This window comes from Balaenoptera acutorostrata, chromosome 1 (genome assembly GCF_949987535.1).
Source record: "Balaenoptera acutorostrata chromosome 1, mBalAcu1.1, whole genome shotgun sequence".
Taxonomy (NCBI): Eukaryota; Metazoa; Chordata; class Mammalia; order Artiodactyla; family Balaenopteridae; genus Balaenoptera; species Balaenoptera acutorostrata.
In genome coordinates, this window is record NC_080064.1 from 149,518,377 (window position 1) to 149,534,881 (window position 16,505).

Here is a 16,505-nt window from a genome sequence, read left to right on the forward strand (position 1 = left end):
ACAGCTCTCAGCTCGGAGCCGGGCAAAGAGGAACCATAGTGAGAGGTCCTGTGGTGAAGGAAATCTGAGAGCTTGTCTGCTGTCGAATTCAGAGTTCGTTTATTGAGGATGTAATGTGTGCTGTGTAGTTGACATACATCATTTTATTTAAACCTTACTCTATGATGTACTGACTCTCATCACCATTTTACAAATTAGAAAAACAAAGCTTGGGGATTCTCTGAATATGGATTCTTTGAGTAAAAGTGCCAGAAATCCAATTCAAACTATTTTAAGTAAAAGAATTTAGGTGGCTCAAACACTGGAAAGTCTACAGCATTGCCTTCGGGCCTGGCTGAGGTCACAGGTTCAAAGGTTATCATATTCCTGGCTTCATCTTCATTGCTCAGCTCTGTTTCCCTCTGTGTTGGCCTTATTCTCAGGCTCTCTCCATGTATGTCAAAGATGACCACCAACGTTCTAGGCTGACATCATCCTTATAGCTCGCAATCCCAGCAGGGAGAAAGAGTGCCTTTTTCCTGACAACTCTGGAAAAAAAGTCCCGAGGAAGACTCTGGTTTTTTGGCTTGGATCATGTCACTCTACCTGAACCAATGACTTCAACAAGGCACCCTGGCCAGGCCTGGATCACATGTCTGTCTGTGTGGAGAGAGGATGTAGTCAGATTCAACCAAACCACATGAAGGAGGTCCCCATAAAAGAAGAGTTCAGTTAACACAGGAAGTGGGGAAAGCAAAACATGCTCAGCAAAAAAAAAAAAAAAAAAAAAAATCTGAAACTACCACATTCTCATAACAGGAGGTGAAAATCCTGCCCAAGGCCATAGTGCTGAGGTTGAGGTTCATTCTCACCTGAACTGACTCCAAATCACACGCAATCCCACCTTAGAGAAAAAAGAGAGCAACATATAGGCAAACTAGCTGAGGAGAGATGACTGACATTATATCCACCAAATAACTCCAAAACACTTTGGAAGTAAAGCAATGGTAGATTCAGTTGTTCATGGGCTTTGATGTACTCCACCGTAAAAGTAGAGATCCCCTGGAAAAGTGTCTTTCTGAATGATGGATTTCTAATTTAGGTTTACCTTCATAATCATAAAAATGTTTACTATTCAATCTAACTTCTAATTAAAGCATTCCAAAATATATTTAAAGTGGTCCTGCCATTTTTAAGAGAGAATTTATATGGAATGGAATGGCTCAAAATCATAACATAAACATCAACCAGTATAAAGTACTACAATATAGTTTCACTCTAGGGTCTCCTGAGGTTAAGGAACTATTTAGCCATATCTTAAATTTAAGTTTGCATATCAGATTTTGTTATTTTTCTGTCAATTCCTTCACTTGTCAGGACAATATATAAAAACTAAAATAAAATTATAATTTGAGTAGAATAAAAGAGGGGTCTTATACCACTTCTAGCCCCCATCAATGTGCTCTGCCATCTTCTTGTTGGATGCTTCAAAAGTACAGTGAACTTCGAAATCAGATAATCAGTCATATTAGAGAGGTGTTGGTATGTTAAATTAATGCTTCTAGCAATTGTCTTTTTGTAAAGGAACTTGTAAATAAATCTATTACTGATAATGTTTCTATTTTATGGAGGAAATATTAAGAAATAACATTTCTAAGAAAAAAAACATTTCATCAGTAACTACATAGTCAATGCCTCAAATATTTTTGAAAAAGTAAAATATAAGCTTCTTTATATGAAGTAGTCTTCATGTAATATTGAGGACAAAGAGACATGAACAGAGATTGAGGTGATGTGGCAGATTGGGGTCTCCATCTCATTCCCAGACTGAAAAGGTGGCAGAGAATCAATTTTCAGATCTTGGGATCTGGAGTCAGACAGATTTGGGTTTGATTCAAAGATCATCTTTTTGCTATGTATCCACAAACAAGTTCCCTACTCTCTCTGAGCATCTTTCTGCTATGTATCCACAAACAAGTTCCCTACTCTCTCTGAGCATCTTTCTGCTATGTATCCACAAACAAGTTCCCTACTCTCTCTGAGCATCTTTTTGCTATGTATCCACAAACAAGTTCCTTACTTTCTCTGAGCATCTATTCACTTATAAAATATAAACAGTAAATAACTTCTTCAGAGGGTACTTATGAGTATTAAATAATACTTTGAAGTGCTTGCCACAAGTGCTTGGAAAATGATACTCAAATTTAAACGACTGTTGTTGTTACCCCTGCTTTGATCCAACAGACTATAATCACATAACAGATATAGAATGATCACATAACAGATATAGAATGACTGAATTTCAGTAACATAACAACACAGGCAGAAAGTGCTAGAGGCTAAAAAACTGAGGTTTAGGGTTTTAGTCTTGTCTTCCTTAACTTTCTAACTCTGTTAGAAAAGATGAAGAAAGCAATTGGAAACTTTTGCATCTTCAAAATTTAAAAAGTAAAATTTATAAATGTATAAAATTTATGTATACATACTATTCCATCTATTATGATCTTAGTGGGATGGGGATGGACAGATGATGAAAAGTTAATACAGTAGAATAGTGTCATAAAAATTGGAGGACTCTACATCAATGGGTATCAACACAATTCAGTGCAAATAGCCAACCGTCCCATATACCAGACCTGCCTGGGCTGTGCATAGATATCTAGCAGATCTGTATTTCAGATGCTAAAAGAGGGACCCTAACCCTTGGCCTCTAAGGCTTGCATGTTGCATAATTAAGGAAGCATGGCCCCTCTCCTGGTTGAAGAGGGGCCAAGATACAACAGCAATATTGTTTGACAGAACATTGGCTCCAATCATTTCTTTCTATCTTAAGTATTCACTGTTGAGGGTAACTCCAGCACCTCCCTGCCATGATGGTATGGATGAGAATAGAAGGTTAGTATCCAAATATGCAGTTCAGTAGCACTGACCCAAAGCTAGTTTGCATGGAGCTTCAAGGAAAACCAATTCCTTAATTGGAAGGCCAGTCTGTAGGGGATCAGAATTGGGCAAATCAATCTTTATGTCTCAGCAGGTAAAGTCATAATTGTGTATAATCAAAACTATCTTTGAACAATCCCTTAAATTTACCTAAAGCACAGTATACAAGTCTTCACAGTAATCTTATGGACACTAATATAGAAAATCGCTGAGCTCAGCTGAAGGAAAAAAAAGAGGAAAGTTTATAGACAAATACAAGGGCATTCAAATCATTTGGCTTTTAGAACAACACTGAATTCTCTAGGTAAATTAAAGCCTGGTGGAGAGTTCTAGAATGTTCCTACTCATGTGCAGCACTTACTCCATTCTCTTTTAGTAGAAGAATCTCTGTAGCATTAATATTATTAATATGTTTGTTTGTTATTGGAAGAATTATATCAGTTCTTAAGTTAAATGGACTTTAGTTTCTAGAGATAACAGTTGTTGACGTAATAAAAACTACCAGATTATTTTTGTTTTTATATGGTAGTTGAGCTTTCCTTTGTTTTATTCTTTACATTGTTCATTTCCAAAACTTCTTATCTCCTTGTAGTTTATGGCATCTTTTCAACAATGAAGGATCCAAAGACCCACAGTTGATATTGCAAGGAGGTAAGGTAGTAACACATTTCATAAATTACATGGTCCCCATAAAGGATTATGGGGAGGGATCTTTTTAAAATTTTTTAAATTGAAGTATAGCTGATTTACAATGTTGTTCCAATCTCTTCTGTACAGCAAAGTGACTCAATATTACACATATATACATTCTTTCTTATATTCTTTTCCATTATGGTTTATCACAGGATATCGAATATAGGTCCCCATGTGGGAGGGATCTTAATATTGCTTTTGGTTATAGAATAATTGCAGTGGTAATGTTTACTATAAGCATTAGATATGCCTCTAAGTGCTTTCTGTATATTAACTCTTTTAATCCTATTAGGTTGACTATTATTACCTCTGTTTTGCAAATGTGGAAACTAATGCAAACATAGACTAAGTAACTTGCCCAGGGCTCCAAAACAAGTATGTAGTAAAACCTGGATTGCACCCCAGCTGTCTGGCTTCGAACTATTCCAATGGTAAGACCTAGAAAATATTTGGAGTCATGAACCTCCTGAACTTTTAATAAATAGGACTAAACTAACAGAACACTTGAGCACCTAAAGTCAGGGGCATCAACAGCTTGGAGGGCACATTGATAGGAGGCATTAATAGAAGAGAGAGTTTTCTATCAACCTAGAATGATACAATCAGTGATATACAAAATAGATGTTTTAGTACAAAGGTAGTGAGAAGAACATAAGATGGCCCTTTAAAAGGGTCTCTGAAGTAAAAATGTAAACTGTAACTGAACAGAAACCTGTTAAAACTGTAGAAGTTGGTAGGTGATTTCTCCTAACATCAACCTGTAAAAATGAAAAGATTCCTACAGCTTTACGTCGTCACTGCTTACCAAGACTGGAGCCCTCAGCTACTAGAAAATGTAAAGATTTCACCTTACCTATGGGCTCACTTTCCCAGTGTACTTCAAATGTTTAAACTTCCTGTATGATGGGGTTAATCTTGGTTGTCAAAATTCCCCAGAGGGGAATTGTTTGGTGGTGCAGTGGTTAGGACTCCATGCTTCCACTGCAGGGAGCACAGGTTTGATCCCTGGTTGGGGAACTAAGATCCCGCATGCCGCATGAGGCGTGGTCAAAAAAAAAAAAAAAATTCCCCAGAGGATAAGAAGCACCCAGGACTAATAAGAGCTGAACTGTAGTGGGCCCTTATTATGTTCTAAGGAGTCTGCTTGCATTAATGCTTTCCAGCCTTACAACTGCTCTCTGAAGTCAGCCTTGCATGGGGAGGGAGTTTCTTTGCCCTGCCTCCTCTCTCCTGACCCTATACTGCTCTAGCTAACCCCTCTCCTGTGCAGGGAGTTGCTAGTCTTAGTTCAGAGCTGGAGGCAAGGGCCTTGTTGCAGCAGGAAAGGTTATACTCCCTTAATGTGATTACAGGATTCATGTGAGACTTCTTGTGGTAAACTGACAAAGTCTGTCTCCTGAGTCAGGTCATGGGCCACTTTTTTCTCTTTCACCTCTGCCATGAGGAGATTAGATGGCTAGTCAGGTCAAAATCAGCTCTGCCAATCCAGCTAAGATTAAAAAACAAAGGATAGGCGGCCTCACGGAGGCTCCCTGGACTGTGCTACAGTCTCAGCTGAGCTTTGAAAAGCATCCTGGATGGTGCGTTACTGGGAACTCTTCCAGATATTTATAAAGTGGCTCTTAGTTCCCATTTTGGTTATTAAACATCTTGATTGAAAACTCCCATAGGAATTGGAATGAGTGGCAGATTACCAAATCTACCCTTCCCCCATGACCCAAAAAGTAGATGATTTTCTCACCTCCAGGATCAAAGGACAGAAACAAAAGTGTAGCTGGGCTAGGTAAGGTAACACTGGCACGAGATTAATATAAAGAAGAGCATAGAAAACAGGCCCTGGAGCAAGAACTATTTAATCAAAACCTTTTTTTTTTTTTTAGTAGAAGAAATGTAAAGCACTTAGTTCTGTTAGGGGAAACACTGACCGAAACCGCCCGCTGTGGCCAGGCACCACAGTAACCACCTGCATAAGTTATCTTAAACAATACATCCTGGTAAGGAATGCTGAACTAACAAGCTACCACCAACCGGAAAAATTTGGTAAAGGTCAAAAGGAGAGAGGAGACGCCAGTCCATATGTCCTACCAGCCTCCCAGAATCCTCCTCGCTGGAATCCATCTTGGCTGAGCGGTTGCATGTGCCACCAGGAAGGACCTTGAGTTGGAATGATTGGCAAGAGACAACCCAGGAACTAATCCCATCACCATAAAACCCGAGACTGCAAGCCATATGGGAGAGCACTCCTCCTGGGTTCCTTCAACCTCCTGCTCTCCACCCGGGTGCCCCTTCCCAATAAAGTCTCTTGCTTTGTCAGCACGTGTGTCTCCTCAGACAATTAATTTCCGAATGTTAGACAAGAACCCACTCTCGGGCACTGGAAGGGGTCCCCCTCCCGGCAACAGCTGCATTGCCTGCAAAGAACGTAGAGCTAACCTAGAACCCAGAGTGTGCTCTTCCATAATGGGAAGTGGGAAGGAAAAATTTGAGACTGTGATGATCTGTTTTGGTTGACAGGGCACGTTGTTCAAAAAAGGGCACAGACCAAGAGCTGGTAGTGATGGTCCCAGATCTTTACCACCTAATCTCTCTAGAGTGGGCTTCCTTTGCTGCAAGAGGAACAGGATTGACCTAAATGACCTCAAGCTACCTTTCAGCTCCAGAAGTTCATGGCTCTTGAAAACAGCTGCTGGGAGAATCACATAAGAGGATAGATGTGAAACCACTTAAAACATTTACCGAAACAGGGGAGGACCTTCAAGATGGCAGAGGAGTAAGACGTGGAGATCACCTTGCTCTCCACAAATACATCAAAAATACATCTACATGTGGAACATCTCCTACAGAACACCTACTGAATGCTGGCAGAAGACCTCAGACTTCCCAAAAGGCAAGAAACTCCCCACGTACCTGGCCGTGTGGCTGACAGGGTCTTGGTTCTCCATCCGGGTGTCAGGTCTCAGCCTCTTAGGTGGGAGAACCGAGTTCAGGACACTGGTCCACCAGAGACCTCTTGGCCCCATGTAATATCAAATGGGGAAAGCTCTCCCAGAGATCTCTATCTCAATGCTAAGACCCAGCTCCACTGAACAACCAGCAAGCTCCAGTGCTGGACAACCCATGCCAAACAACTAGTAAGACAGGAACACAACCCCATCCATTAGCAGAGAGGCTGCCTAAAATCATACTAAGTTCACAGAGACCCCAAAACACACCACCAGACGTGCTCCTATGCACCAGAAAGACAAGATCCAGCCTCAACCACCAGAACACAGGCACCAGCCCCCTCCACCAGGAAGCCTACACAACCCACTGAAACAACCTTACCCACTGGGGGCAGATGCCAAAAACAATGGGAACTACATACCTGTGGCCTGCAAAAAGGAGACACCAAACGCAGTAAGTTAAGCAAAATGAGACAGCAGAGAAATACATAGCAGGTGAAGGAGCAAGGTAAAAACTGACCAGACCAAACAAATGAAGAGGAAATAGGCAGTCTACCTGAAAAAGAATTCAGAGTAATGATAGTAAAGATGAAACAAAATCTTGGTAATAGAATGGAGAAAATACAAGAAACGTTTAGCAGGGATGTAGAAGAAATAAAGAGCAAATAAACAATGATGACCAACACAATAAATGAAATTAAAAATTCTCTAGAAGGAATCAATCACAGAATAACTGAGACAGAAGAACGGAAAAGTGACTTGGAATATAAAATACTGGAAATAACTACCACAGAGGAGAATAAAGAAAAAAGAAGGAAAAGAATTGAGGACAGTCTCAGAGACATCTGGGACAACATTAAACGCTACAACATTCAAATTATAGGGGTCCCAGAAGAAGAAGAGAAAAAGAGAGGGACTGAGAAAATATTAGAAGAGATTATAGTTGAAGACTTCCCTAATATGGGAAAGGAAATAGTAAACCAAGTCCAGGAAGTGAAGAGAGTCCCATACGGGATAAATCCAAGGAGAAACATGCCAAGACACATATTAATCAAACTATCAAAAATTAAATACAAAGAAAAAATATTAAAAGCAGCAAAGGAAAAGCAACAAATAATATACAAGGGAATCCCCATAAGGTTAACAGCTGACCTTTCAGCAGAAATTCAAAAACATATTTAAAGTGATGAAAGGGAAAAACCTACAATCAAGAGGTTTTCCTAAAACAAATGCGAAAGGAATTTCTCTAGGCAGGAAACACAACAGAAGGAAAAGACCTACAATAACAATCCCAAAACAATTAAGAAAATGGTAATACATACACACATATCAATAATTACCTTACATGTAAATGGATTAAATGCTCCAACCAAAAGACATAGACGGGCTGGATGGATACAAAAACAAAACCTGTATATATGCTGTCTACCAGAGACCCACTTCAGACCTAGGGACACATACAGACTGAAAGTGAGGGGATGGAAAAAGATATTCCATGCAAATGGAAATCAAAAGAAAGCTGGAGTAGCAATTCTCATGTAAGACAAAATAGACTCTAAAACACAGACTATTAAAACAAAGAAGGACACTGCATAATGATCAAGGGATCAATCCAAGAAGAAAATATAACAATTGTAAATATTTATGCACCCAACATAGGAGCACCTCAATACATAAGGCAAATGTTAACAGGCATAAAAGGGGAAATCGACAGTAACAAAATAATAGTAGGGGACTTTAATACTCCACTTTCACCAGTGGTCGGATCATCAAATATGAAAATAAATATGGAAACAAAAGCTTTAAATGATACATTAAACAATATGGACTTAATTGATATTTATAGGACATTCCATCCCAAAACAACAGAACACACCTTCTTCTCAAGTGCTCATGGAACATTCTCCAGAATAGATCATATCTTGGGTCACAAATCTAGCCTTGGTAAATTTAAGAAAACTGCAATTGTATCAAGTGGCTTTTATGACCACAACACTATGAGACTAGATATCAATTACAGGAAAATATCTGTAAAAAATACAAACACATAGAGGCTAAACAATACACTACTAAATAGCCAAGAGATCACTGAAGAAATCAAAGAGGAAATCAAAAAACACCTAGAAAAAATTGACAATGAAAACATGATGACCCAAAACCTATGGGATGCAGCAAAAGCAGTTCTAAGAGGGAAGTTTATAGCAATATAATCCTACCTCAAGAAACAAGAAACATCTCAAATAAACAAACTAACCTTACACCTAAAGCAATTAGAGAAGGAAGAACAAAAACCCCCAAAGTTAGCAGAATAAAAGAAATCATAAAGATCAGATCAGAAATAAATGAAAAAGAAATGAGGAAACAACAGCAAAGATCAATAAAACTAAAAGCTGATTCTTTGAGAAGATAAACAAAATTGATAAACCATTAGCCAGACTCATCAAGATAAAAGGGGAAGACTCAAATCAACAGAACTGGAAATGAAAAAGGAGAAGTAACAACTGACACTGCAGAAATACAAAGGATCCTGAGAGATTACTACAAGCAACTATATGCCAATAAAATGGACAACCTGGAAGAAATGGACACATTCTTAGAAAAGCACAACCTTCTGAGACTGAACCAGGAAGAAATAGAAAATATGAATAGACCAATCACAAGCACTGAAATTGAAACTGTGATTAAAAATCTTCCAACAAACAAAAGCCCAGGACCAGATGGCTCCAAGGTGAATTCCATCATACACTTAGAGAAGAGCTCACACTTATCCTTCTCAAAATCTTCCAAAATATAGCAGAGGGAGGAACACTCCGAAACTCATTCTATGAGGCCACCATCACCCTGATACCAAAACCAGACAAAGATGTCACAAAGAAAGAAAACTACAGGCCAATATCACTGATGAACATAGATGCAAAAATCCTCAACAAAATTCTGGCAAGTAGAATCCAACAGCACATTAAAAGGATCATACACCCTGATCAAGTGGGGTTTATTCCAGGAATGCAAGGATTCTTCAATATACGCAAATCAATCAACATGATACACCATATTAACAAATTGAAGGAGAAAAACCATATGATCATCTCAATAGATGCAGAAAAGCTTTTGACAAAATTGAACACCCATTTATGATAAAAACTCTCCAGAAAGTAGGCATAGAGGGAACTTACCTCAACATAAGAAAAGCCATATATGACAAACCCACAGCCAACATCGTTCTCAATGGTGAAAAATTGAAACCATTTCCACCAAGATCAGGAACAAGACAAGGTTGCCCACTCTCACCACTATTATTCAACATAGTTTTGGAAGTTTTAGCCACAGCAATCAGAAAAGAAAAAGAAATAAACGGAATCCAAATTGGAAAAGATAAAGTAAAGCTGTCACTGTTTGCAGATGATATGATACTATACATAGAGAATTCTAAAGATGCTACCAGAAAACTACTAGAGCTAATCAATGAATTTGGTAAAGTAGCAGGAACCAAAATTAATGCACAGAAATCTCTTGCATTCCTACACACTAATGATGAAAAATCTGCAAAAGAAATTAAGGAAACACTCCCATTTACCATTGCAACAAAAAGAATAAAATACCTAGGCATAAACCTACCTAAGGAGACAAAAGACCTTTATGCAGAAAACTATAAGACAATGATGAAAGAAATTAAACATGATACAAACAGATGGAAATATACCATGTTCTTGGATGGGAAGAATGAACATTGTGAAAATCACTATAGGACCCAAAGCAATCTACAGATTTAATGCAATCCCTATCAAACTGCCAATGGCATTTTTCACAGAACTAGAACAAAAAATTTCACAATTTGTATGGAAACACAAAAGACCCCGAATAACCAAAGCAATCTTGAGAAAGAAAAATGGAGCTGCAGGAATCAGACTATATTACAAAGCTACAGTAATCAAGAAAGTATGGTACTGGCACAAAAAACAGAAATATAGATCAGTGGAACAGGCTACAAAGCCCAGAGATAAACCCATGTACATGTGGTCACCTTATTTTTGATAAAGGAGGCAAGAATATACAATGGAGAAAAGACAGCCTCTTCAATAAGTGGTGCTGGAAAACTGGACAGCTACATGTAAAAGAATGAAGTCAGAACACTCCTTAACACCATACACAAAAATAAACTCAAAATGGACCTAAATGTAAGGCCAGACAGTATAAAACTCATAGAGGAACACATAGGCAGCACACTGCATGACACAAATCACAGCAAGATCCTTTTTGACCCACCTCCTAGAGAAATGGAAATAAAAACAAAAATAAACAAATGGGACCTAATGAAACTCAAAAGCTTTTGCACAGCAAAGGAAACCATAAACAAGATGAAAAGACAACCCTCAGAATGGGAGAAAATATTTGCAAATGAAGCAACTGACAAAGGATTGATCTCCAAAATTTACAAGCAGCTCATGCAGCTCAATATCAAAAACACAAACAACCCAATCCAAAATCGGGCAGAAGACCTACATAGACATTTCTCCAACGAAGATATACAGATTGCCAACAAACACATGAAAGGATGCTCAACATCACTAATCATTAGAGAAATGCAAATCAACACTACAATGAGGTTATCACCTCACACCAGTCAGAATGGCCATCATCAAAAAATCTACAAACAATAAATGCTGGAGAGGGTGTGGAGAAAAGAGAACCCTCTTGCACTGTTGGTGGGAATGTAAATTGATACTGCCACTATGGAGAACAGTATGGAGGTTCCTTAAAAAACTAAAAATAGAACTACCAAACGACCCAGCAATCCCACTACCTGGCATATACCCTGAGAAAACCATAATTCAAAAATAGTCATGTACCACAATGTTCATTGCAGCTCTATTTACAATAGCCAGGACATGGCAGCAACCTAAGTGTCCATCAACAGATGAATGGATAAAGAAGATGTGGCACATATATACAATGGAATATTACTCAGCCATAAAAAGAAACGAAATTGAGTTGTTTGTAGTGAGGTGGATGGACCTAGACACTGTTATACAGAGTGAAGTAAGTCAGAAAGAGAAAAACAAATACCATGTGCTAACACATATATATGGAATCTAAAAAATAAAAAAAAAAAGGTTCTGAAGAATCTAGGGGAAGGACAGTAATAAAGATGCAGACGTAGAGAATGGACCTGAGGACATGGGGAGGGGGAAGCATAAGCTGGGACGAAGTGAGACAGTGGCATGGACATATATACACTACCAAATGTAAAACAGATAGCTAGTGGGAAGCAGCCACATAGCACAGGGAGATCAGCTGGGTGCTTTGTGTCCACCTACAGGGGTGGGATAGGGAGGGTGTGAGGGAGACGCAAGAGGGAGGAGATATGGGGATATATGTATACGTATAGCTGATTTACTTTGTTATACTGCAGCAACTAACACAACACTGTAAAGCAATTATACTCTAATAAATATATTTAAAAGAAAACAAAACATTTAGCTCATGCTTTGCAAAGGTATTATTATATGAAAAATCATAGAAAAAAGTTCTAGAAGTCCTAAGAACAAAGAATCCAGGTGATTTCCCACTCAGGCCCCCTCTGAGGGCACTCCCATATAAAGCAGCGGTCAAGGAAACATCAAACGGCCTAGAACATCCTTAAAAAGCCAATGTCTCTGCTTTTATTTTTTTTTCTGAGACTCTTTTCTTCCCCAGCTGGGGTTCTTTGAATTGATTTCACAAGAAAAACTCCCATCATAACAAATGAAAGTTGCACTTGTAATCTATAGAGAGGCAAATGGAACTCACCAGGAGGATAATGAAACAGATAGATTTTGCTTAAATCAGGGAACAGGGAATAGAGAGGTATCAGTTTGAAATTAAATTTTATCACAGCAGTTAAATTAGAAGTCTAAGAAGTAGGCATTGTGCTTAGAGAAATGGACAGAATTTGTGTATGAGAAAAAGATCTAGTGATAGAATAGGGCCAGGAGAGAGGAGAGATTGACATTTTTAAAGGGGGACAATAAGGCAGATGAGCATGGTGATAGCAGCCTCACTAGACCGAATAAAAAGTCCAAATATCTATAAGAGACTTTATCTTTGTCAATTTAAAACAGCCTAGCAAAGTTGATATTTCTGTAGTGTGCTAATTATAATTCGATGCTAAAGCAAAGAAAGTTGACATTTTAATTAGCATGGGCAGGTCTGCAGTAGTGTTGAGTCATTTCTACTGGCTTTTTGTAAATATTGAAAATAGTTTCTAGTTGTTCTTTGGATCCAGGCACCTAGTGTTCAGAAACAATGGAGTTTCCTGGTTCTTGAAACTGCTCAGGTGCCCTTTTCATGTACTGCCTTAGGACCTTCTGCAGGCCCTTTCCATCACACTTTCCCCTTTGTGTTGTAATTGTCTTTGTATATATATGGAACTAGCTTTTGATCATTTAGCTACCATTCCTAATTATATAAGCATATCTACTGAGTTTCTTCCAAATATATGCCTTCCCCAAGAAGAATTCCAATAAATGTTATTTTCTCCTTCTCACGTCACCAATATCTGTTTTGTTACACATCCATTCAAATATTGGCATGTATACATTCAAAGAAATGAAAAGTCCTTTTCTCCAATTCCCAACTTGATGACCAGGCAGAAGATGGTTCACGTGTCAGGTGAATGAAAAAAGGAGGAAAGGCAGGGGAAGAGGGAAGGGGTAGGGAAAAAATTTTTATGTTTATAAAAATATGAGCTTAGCCAGACAAAGACAAGAAGGCGGGCATCAAAGCACAGAGAAGACAGTCAAGCCAAGGACATGTTTATTAGTTGCACCTAACTAGAGTTTAGAGACTGAGGAGAAAATGACAAGAGATGGTGGTGCAGGTTGTAGATAGTGTGTTCACTGATGAGAAATACAGATTCTATGTGGAAGCTACAGGGAATCACTGAAGTATCTTGAGATAGATGTGTTTGTGCTTTTTTTTTTTTTTAATAAATTTATTTATTTATTTTTGGCTGCATTGGGTCTTCGTTGAGGTGCGCAGGCTTCTCATTGCGGTGGCTTCTCTTGTTGCGGAGCATGGGCTCTAGGCACGTGGGCTTCAGTAGTGGCACACGGGCTCAGCAGTTGTGGCTCGCGGGCTCTAGACCACAGGCTCAGTAGTTGTGGCACACAGGCTTAGTTGCTCCGCGGCATGTGGGATCTTCCCGGACCAGGAATCGAACAGGTGTCCCCGGCATTGTCAGGAGGACTCTTAACCACTGTGCCACCAGGGAAGTCTGTGTTTGTGCTTTAGAAAGAACAATGGCTCTGACTACAGTGTGACCAGTGTGTAATCCCGATGTCAGCAGCATCAACCCTGCTTACTGATAGAATGGGAATGCCCTAGGATCTCCCCAAGTACAGAGAGCTCTGCTAGATCCCTGGGAGTTCTTATTTCCCGGCCTCTCCAGTCTCTCAGGTTTCTATTCCCTTTCAACATCAATCCCAATAGAAAATCCAGGTTTCTCATTTGGTTTCAAACGCACAATAAAAGTTTAATTTACACAAAGTCTTTGGTTTATTGTCTTATTTTTTTACTATTTTGTTTTGAAAACTATACTGAAATTTTCTTAGGTAAGATGCAGAAAGGTTTACATCTCAACAACACAAATTGATAGAAATAAGAGGCTTTATTCTCAAAATGCCCTTGGTCATCCACTGCCCTAGAGTCTAACTGGGTTTCCCTAAGTACTTATCTCTTTCTCTCTCTTTCCTTACTGTATCACTATGACTTTCACACTCCTTTCTGGAATATTCTCAGGAGCAATAAATGATTTTCCCTCTATTTGCTCAGTATGCCCTCTGCTCTGATGTCAGATTCCTGTACACATCTCTGCCTGGGGAGGTTCAGCTGCCCCCAAGCAAGCATATTAAGGCATATTCCCATAGAAAGTATTTCTTCCTCAGAAGGAACTCTCACAACAACTGGTAAGAAAATTAGATCTTTTTCATCGTGTTAAAAATGATTGAACAAAGGCAAAGTGGCAATGAAAAAAGAAATAGCTGGTGCAGAAATATAAGGGAAAAATGATAAAAGCCTGAAATAGTAGCAGAATTGGTAAAAAAAAGAAGATTGTTTTAAGATAGCAAGACAGAACAAACGGATTGGCACCAGCTTGTGGAAGGAGAGACGAGGTCAAGGATGACTTTGTTTCCCTGGTCGGCCAACTGGGATGACCTTAAATATTGGACAATTATTATTAGTTGGTATTTTTTTTTAATGTGTTGAGCTGTTATGTCTGTGGAACATGCAATGAAGTTGTCTAGCAGGCCATTGGATTTCCTCATCTGGAACTCTGTAGAAAGACATTTAAACATCACCAGAATGTCAGTAGATTTGAAGCCATAAAACAGATTACATCATCCTGGACCAATGTAATGTGAGTGAAGAAGAAAGGTGACAATAAATCAGGGAGACGTCTACACATAAGTAGTGGAGAGAGGAAAAGGAGCCCTCATAGAGCCTAGAGGAGCTGGCAGAATGGAGTACTGTAATAATCAGGAAGGAACTAGTGTCTTGAAAGCCAAGAAAGGAAAGTCTCCAGAAGGACAGACTGATTACAGTGTCATTGCTGTACGGAATTCAAGTAATATGGGACAACAGTTCCCTGCTGGACTTGCTCCCGTTTTGTTGAGTGAAGAAAACCAGTGCGAGATTTGGCAGATCTGAATTAAACAGCTGTTTTAATTCCTTCTTAGTTCTTACAATTTATTTGTCTTAACCCAGTTCTCACCACCAACAGGTAAATATATTCAAACTGGTCCAGAATATGACTTTCTTATTTTCATAGCTATGGAATAATGATCATCATAGGTGTACCTGAGGGGCCATACATCACTTCTATTTTAAAAATTGATAAAGCTGAGAGTCCCAAGGAAACCAATCTAACATTTACATAGCTGTTATCAAGCATAAACCATTGTCTAGTGAAAATTAGTCATATTTTTTTTAGTAGCTGCATTAAATCTTTCAGGTCACTGGGTCAGATATTATAGTAATTGGTATAAGAGAATAAACGTAGATTACTGAATGTCCAGAAACGTATCTATTAGGAGAATCTGCCCTGGGACAGTGGTAATTTGATTTTTTTAATCTTATTTTCTTCTTCTATATGCTATTCTCAGATAGCCCTAACAAGATCTTCTTCAATATAGTCTGCCTGGCTACCTAATGTTAACAGATACCGTTCTTTAGGAGAAAAGGATAACATCAAGACGTATCTCCTACCTAAGAGAAAATATTCCATAACAACTGACGGGGTGCATGATGCGGTATGCCACCCAGATCCTCCCTTCAGGCTCTTGGCACGCATTCCATAGGCTGCCAGGAGAGCTGGCTGCTGACCACCCACAGTGAGACTCTCCCTGAGCCAGAGGACCTGCCTCATCCAAGTTTATGTCCCATTGACAAGGGCAGTTCATATCCAATGGCTGACTGATGTGAGTATGAAGCCAGACCCCTTGCCTTACCTCTTTCCCTGATTCTGGACAACTCTAAAGGCCAAACCAGCTCCAGAATTCCCTCAGCTCCAGCTGAGGACTCTGTAGAAAATGCATCACAGTTCATCCTCTTTCTTGGCCCAGACCTGCTTTCCTCACTCCATCATAGGCACTGATCCCAAGAGCGCTCCCTACTAAATTTCCTTCACACACATCTCAGTGTCTCTGCATCTGGTTTCCAGAGAACTCAACCTAAGATAATTGATATTACATGTTTATTTACATACTTTAGATGAAGAGGCAAACTCCTAAGGGATTTAGTATTATAAATATCAGTTTCTAAACCGTTCGAATGCAAAATTTGTAACTTTCAATGATCCACACTGTGTGTGCTAATAGATCAGTTAATAATTATTGTGTCCTCCAGCATTTCTGTATAAATGCCATCTTGAGCAGAGTGGTTTTCATCTCTTAAACTAACCGCTCACCTTCCCTT